The sequence below is a fragment of the Molothrus aeneus genome, chromosome 2 (genome assembly GCF_037042795.1).
Source record: "Molothrus aeneus isolate 106 chromosome 2, BPBGC_Maene_1.0, whole genome shotgun sequence".
In the NCBI taxonomy this organism is placed as follows: Eukaryota; Metazoa; Chordata; class Aves; order Passeriformes; family Icteridae; genus Molothrus; species Molothrus aeneus.
In genome coordinates, this window is record NC_089647.1 from 42,001,792 (window position 1) to 42,009,380 (window position 7,589).

Below are 7,589 nucleotides of genomic sequence, written 5' to 3' on the forward strand. Positions count from 1 at the left end.
TTTAAATTAAAAGAGATGGAATTATTTTCAGTCTCACTTGATGGGATTCCTGTTAATCAATTTTAGTCTACGAGAGGTGAATATTGATTAAGATTCATTTGACCTGTGATTGAATAAAATTAATCTTCTTTCAAAATCCACCTTTTCACCTATTATGGAATGACATAGACAAGTAAGTTTAAGCATATAAGACATGAATCCTACCAATGGTAAATTTTCTTCCATAGCACCAGATAAAATTAAAAATGAAACAGTAAACAGACTCTCTGATTTGAAATTTAAAAAATGAAACAGATTTCTCTGCTTTGAAAAGAATGATTTCTAGTATTCTTCTTTGCTCTGCTATGCTTTGCTTATCCTGTCTCCTGACAGAACTGTATTTATGGGATCCATTCCATATAGCAATACAATGCCTTATCACACTCCACTGGTAACCTCTAAACCCGTTGGTTAACTTCAACTACTGTTAAACTGGGAAAAGCACCACATGAGAGCCCAGAGCCAACAAGTCCTGTGAAAATCAACAAGTGGTTAAAAATTATGAAAAGGAATGTAAAATTGAGTGCTTATCTATTTTGAGAGTTGATATGACCTGGCATGAGTACCAGATGGTGAGTCAGTGCACTTGTAATTCCAACCTAGCTACAGGACTTGTTTTTTTCTTGCCTTGAAAACAGAAAACATACAGGGAACACAGGAGCAAGGGAATGATTTGGGTGTAGGGGAAGCAAGAGAGATATTGGGCATGAGATAATCTAGATAGTATCATGGGAATTCAGGGAACAGAGAGAACCTGGGGATGCTGCAGAGGGAGCAAGTGGGGGATGGATATAAAACATAATGTATTAGAAGTGAGTTTCAGTAGCTCTTAACCCACACAGTACCTAATACAGTCAGGAACTGGAATGCAATTGGACAGCAAATGCCCTAACAGCCAGTTTCTGCCCTCAGTTATAGAGCTATAAAACTAGGATAACACCTCCATTTATTTTATTCCTAGTTATCACAAGGTGACCCATCTGTTTATATTTTCTGATGCAATGCATAGTGATGGCAAATTGAAATTCCCATTAAACGACAATATTTTGCATATACTTAGCAGCATCTAAGAAACCAAGAGCTTCACAATGTCATGTCCTGACTTGTCAAATAGAAAACTACCATCTGACTAACATTTTAAGTGTCAGAGTTTCTTGGATGACACATTTACCAAGACACAAAATAACTTCAGCCATATGCTTTAAAATGCGATAAGCGAGTAAAGAGTACTAAGCATAAGCAGAAGCCCAATCCATGGCCCAGGCTAAAATGATGACAGCCTACATTTAGGCTCTGAAAAGTCTAACTAATCATTTTCTCAAATGAGTCAGTTTTCAAAAGTGCTGGCAAATCCAAACTACTCCAGACCCTCATGTCTGCAAACTTAATGCAAGTAAAGCAATGTGATTTAGGACCAGAAACCTGTCTTGAGATAATTTGGCAGGTGTTGACACATTCAACCCAAGTGTCACCACTTTGCTTTTCATCAGGTGAGAGAGAAAATCTTAGATCTTTTACTAGCCTGTGAAGGAACTGGGAACACATCCAGTAAGAAGTACATAAGGCAAATTCTGTTCCCTAAATGCCAAAAACTATCTGGTCCATATATACCACAGACTCAGTTGGTCTGTGAGGATGTTACGGTAAAGAGCAAAAGCATTGCTGATGTCAAAGCAATGTCCACTTTTTTCCCCTCTTGTACTAAGTTACTAATTTCATTGTAGGAGATGATGGTGTTCCGAGGGCCCAATCTATCCCGTGTCTCCATGATGACTACTCCCTTCCTGTCTTTCATAAGCCTGGAAAGAGTTTCCAGGAATGTTCCAGGATTGAGGAGAGGCTGGCCAGTCTGCAGTTCCCAGGATAGTCTTTCTTGCCTTTCTTGAATGTCAGAGTGGTACTTGCTTTCTGCCAGTTCCAAAAACTCTCCTGTGATTGTTACAATCTTTCAAAGGTAATTGAGAGCAGCCTCACATTGGCCAGCTCCCACAGGACTTTTGGGCGTATCCCACCAGATCCCAATAACTCACATATGTTGGATTTGGTTTAAATCTTCCCCAACTTAATTTCTTGCTTCAGACTTCTCCACTGATTTCAGGGGTCTGGGATTCCTGAAGGCAAATATTACCAATAAAGGCCAAAGCAAACAAGGCATTGAGAATCTTGGCGTTTTCCATGTGCTATGGCATCAGGCCTTCTGCTCCTTTCACCATCAGGCTCACATTTTCCCTCATCTTCCCCTTGCTACTGAGGTACCTGTAGAAACTTTCCTCATTGATCTTCACGGTTTCATTGTCCCTTACGGTTTCAGTTCCAGGTGGGCTTGGGCTTTCCTAACTGTGCACTCTTGAACAGTACCTCTATATCCCTTTTGGGTCAACTCTTCCTGCTTCCAAATCTTTTATACTTTGTTTTTTGTGTTTGAGTTTTGCCAAGAGACCCCTGCTCATGTGGGCAGAGCTGCTACTGTCTTTGCTTGACTTTGTACACATTGGGATGGAGATACTGCATCCAAGTTTTCTAAGATAGACTTGTCTAGCTTGATGCCCACTGTAACATCATTCCCCTCCACCTCTATTTCTTCTTCTAGAGAAAGGCACAGTGATACAATCATTCTTCTCTGTGTTACATGCAGCTGAGCAAAAAACTGAATGCAGGGAGCCACAGTTTCCTAGGCTTTTTGCAATCCAGTCATGTATGGTTAGGTTTATTGAGCTCTTTGAAAAACAAATACATAAATCTCACCATGTACTTGTGTAATACCTAGGAAAATGTTCTGGTGTTTCAGGGTAAGTCAAATAGCATACTTTAGAATGTTATTTCTGCAGATGTGTAATACAATGTGCTTCTCAGGCATTGGAGCAATAATATCCTTTACAGTGTTCTTCAGATTTTTAAAAGGTTGCAATTTTTCTGTTTGTTGTCACATATTTAAGCATCCTTAAATATCATAGACATGTCGTATCATATTACCAACATTTCACATTAATACTTAATAAGAAGTCAAAAGAGAAATGTCAGCAGGATGATTATACTTTCACTTTTCACTGTACCAGTGAGGAACAATGACACTGCAACACAATAGAAAAGAGGTGCTACGATGTGGAGTTGAAAATAAAAGGTGAAAGCCTAGGAAAAAAAACCAAACTGTATTGCCTTTATGCAGATAGCACCATGAAAATTTCTAGTTCTCTTTAAAAAAATTAAATTAGATGCATCATAGATCTGAAAGAGAAAGTTAAATTGATAAGCAAAGTTGGAATTCAAAGTGATGTGTTTCTGCTTTTTGGAGAATCAAAGTGAGTCTTGTGGATAGATGGGGAAAAAAAGAGACCAAGGGACAGACTAGTGAGGATTAGATTTAAAAGGAAGCAAAAAATGTGACTGAGTGCTCTACAACTGGAAGGGAGAAAGGATGAAAATAAGAAATGAGCAAGTAAATACATAATTTATTCACCTGTGGAAGAAGAATTCCAGAGGAAGAACAGATGCAAAGCAGAGTATTTCTACAAATGTACATCTTACCAGCTTTTAAAAGTATCAAGACAGTAGACTGTTCACATCAATGCAAGTGTAAAGAATTAATACAATCTTGCAAGTGTGAAAAAAATATTTAATATTTGTTCCCCTCCCCCCCTTTTTTTGTTGATTTGCTTTTGTTCCTTCCTTGGTTTTTCATATATAAAGATCTACATACATCTCAGGTTTATGTAAGTGATAGCTGCTTGAAGCTGGGACACTTCTCTAAAGTTTACAGACATTTCTGAGCACAATAGCCATTCTCTGCCTGGGACTTTCTACTGCTACTACCTCTTTAGATTTTGCTCAGAAAAAAAATGGTGTACACTGCAGGGAAAAGTGATTTTTAGAGTAATTTATGTCAGCATTGTGTAAATAAATGTCAGACACACTGCAGGTTACCAGATTCAGACAGTGTATCTGAAGATTTAGGCACTTAAATGTGGGTGTCTCTACGAGTTGGAAATTTCACTTTTGATGGCAGCCAACGGAGACCTGGCTGGTGCAGATATGGACTCTGGAGAGACATTTGTCTCCTCTAAAAGCAAACACCTACATTTGCACAGGTAAGTAGCTCTCTAGACTCCATTGGCTGACTTGACTGATCTTCCTTGATTTTAATGGCAGCTTAAATGCCTGGCTCAGAGGTTGAAGGAGTCTTTGCATTTTAATTAGAGGGCAGCACTCATATGTGGCAGATCTGGAAAATCCTCAATTGCTTTGATGGCTTTTCTAAAATAGTCTGGCATTGTGTCATATATCTGTAGATGTCCGAACTTTTATCTAAATTCTACCCTTAAATCCAGAACGCTCAGCACTCTGTGAAAAAAGAATTATTTAAGAATTTCAAAAATAAATCAAAACCACATCTCCAATTCATTATGGCCAAAACTAACAGTATAGACTTCTGGAGAAAGGAATAGGGGAAAGGGAAAATGAACTGTGAAAAAGAAAGGCCTTTCTAGATGCAAAGTTATTATCAGTACTGGTGAGGCAAAAGCATTCTTCTGTGTGGATTTTGGGGGAAGAAGGTGTGTTGATTCTCCATTTTCATCCATTTTGTATGTCTCAATTGACTACCTGATATGATGCTGTCAATACTACAAGATTCTAGTACTTGGCACCATTTTGTTGATTAGCCACAGGTTTGATTGACACACAGTTCGAATAGTGCTCAAGAAAATCATACTTTAGTTAGACACAGAAACCACACACTTTTTAGCTCAGCCACAGATCACTTCAGAAGAGCTAATAAAGAAATTCAGAACAGTCCATTTTTACCTTGCTGTAGTGCCTCCTTCCCTCATTGTCATGCAAAGACTGCAGTGAATTTCTTTCAAGTTACTCTGAGTCAACTGGAAGACTTTTTGAAAGCAATCTATGCTTTAAAGAACCTTCAGTAAATTGCTGTAATTATTTTTCTAGCTGAAACAATTAGTAAATAATTGAATTTCTTTTTTTTTTTTTTTTTTGTTGATGCCTTTCATAATTTAAATTATAAACTCATAAGTGCATTGTTAGTTCTGGCAGCTCGTGATTTTTTTTTGCCCTGAAAGGGTTAGTGCTCCAGTGGCACTGCATGTTAACTAGGTGTGAGCAATCAAGAATATTAATTTGTCAAAAAAGAGAATATATGAGTGTGGTGAGCTACAAGTGTTTATGACTGGTATAGAAACACAAGGATCTGAGTGTCAGTCTCCTCCCTGGCCCATCACAAACTGGGTGCTGTTTGAGCCAAGCCCAGTTTCACCAGAAGACCTGCTGGTCATTGGGTCATTGTCATAGAGAGAAAAGTGACCAGGCATGGCAAAGAAATCACATGATGGGATACCATAGGATGGTGACGCACGGTACATCACAGCTGTGACATACTGACAGAGGAAATGTTATTTGAGGGAAAGGACCTCCTGGTATGTCAAGTTGAATAGCGTCAAGTTATTTTCACTAACCAGAATACTTTTCTTCTTTGCAGTTCAATACCCTAAGAAGATTCAGAAACTATTTCTAATATTTTTTTGAGATACAGGATAGGTAGGTAGATGAGGCAGCCACTCATCTGGAAAGCATGTTTTCATTGATAGTTAAAAAACCCCAAAAAGTCATCCCTTTACACCCTGAAAAAGCATTTTAAACTCAGACTTGAAACAGAACTGTAGTGACCCAGCAAATTATTTATTTAGTAAGGTATTTGTTTTAATAAGAAGACAGTGAGATCAAGGTCCAGCTTGCCTACCAAAGGTTTGAAAGTCAGTATTGTGGCAGAACTATCTCTGCTCAGAAATATATCTGCCTACTGTATTTTATGGTTTATTCCATAAGAGCTGGTACCAATAAATTTGTCCCTGAAAGGGGTTTCTTTCCTGGTTTCATGCAGCAAACTAGAATCATAGAGGATTTCAGAAATATTTAGCCTTGATACTTCTGGATATAAGGATACCCTACATTGAAATTCAAAGGAAATACTTCAGAGAAAATCTCCTTTAAGAATTGAATTGCAAGAATAATTGTTATAATGAAAACTCAGTTCAAAGGGGATTTTACTGTTTTACTTTATATGTCTGTCTTCTGTGCTCTCTCAATTATGGAAGAACTCTCATAAATCAAGAAAAAGCTTTCACGTCATTTTCAAGTAAGACAGAACAAGAATATACTTGGAAACAAAGGGAAAAAGGGCCTCCCAATTCAACAGATCCATAAGTTTCAAACCACTGGAGTAATCACTGAGAAGACATCAACATCCAAACCCAAATGGATAAGGTTCCTGACCTCCATGTTACTGAGCCATTGGCATATTTATTTATTTCATTTGCACAGCCTCCTTATCCAGCCTAAGTCCAATGTCAACACCCAACTTAGCTTTAAGTAACACTTTCAGAGAAAAATCAGGTACATTAATTTAAAATGCTACATTATTAAAGAAAAATTGATTTCTCAGCTGGTGTAGGTAGACCTCTGTCTCCCAATGTCCTTTCCACAGCACAGGGTTTGCCACTTTCAAAACAATCCATTCACGTTATTCTGGGGTAACCTCAGTGTCTGGTCAGCTGGAATTTCCCTCTCAGTAAACCCTCAGCCAAGCGCCTCACAAGTGTGCAGCTCATGTCTCCAGTGGGTGAGGTACAGAGAAAGCAGCTCGGTCTGGTAGCCAACTCAAAAGATTCCAAAAGTATGACTCATTAGTTCCTTTTTCCAATTTTTAGGGAAAAAAAAATTCCAAACTTTTTGGTTGCCTTTCCATACGTAAAAACGAGTATTTTCCAATCCATGCTGCGAACATTTCCACAGGTTGCTTGTTTGGGAGGGAGTCTTAGGAGGAACTCAGAAGTATCTGAAGAGCAAAGAATTACAACAAAATGGGCTGCAACTTCCTTAATTCCTATAAAAGAGGTTTTCACTGATTCTCTGCTGTTTACAAGGTTTCCAAGAGAAAATAGGGCATAGTGGGGCACCAGAGAGAGACTAGTTCAGAAGGCATCCTCAGAAGGCATTGGAGGGAGGTGCCCACTGGTGCCTGCAGTAACTTCTGACAGGCTCTACCCCTGACCCAAGGAAAAGAGTCTTGAGGGATCACAGAGGGAGCACCTTGCAGAGTAGTACAGTGCTGATGGACACAGCTTGTTGCGAGGGCCATGCCTCTGGTGTGAAGGCTGTCCTTGTCAGCTCCACTTTGGCTGGTGCCTGCTCCTCCTTGGAACTTCTACTGCATTGTGGAGAGCAGGCACAGTGCCATCCAACAGATGGACATGTGTGTAGGCATGTTGGAAACCTGGTAGGTACAGATCTAAAGCCAGATTTCTCCTCCAAATAGGAAAAACGTGTAGAGCTTCTGCATGCTTTGTTGCCTGAAGTTGTCTCTACTTTTAGTACTCCCAGATACTTTCCAGCATGGTGAGAGTGACTTTTGGTCTCTAGTACAGAAAGATAAATTATGCCTGTGAGTGAGGAAAGAGATTGAGAGGGATGTCTCTGTGCAACAAAATCAATCTCTACAAAATGTAGGGTGTTGAGTTGAAAATGAATGGGTTTAAAGT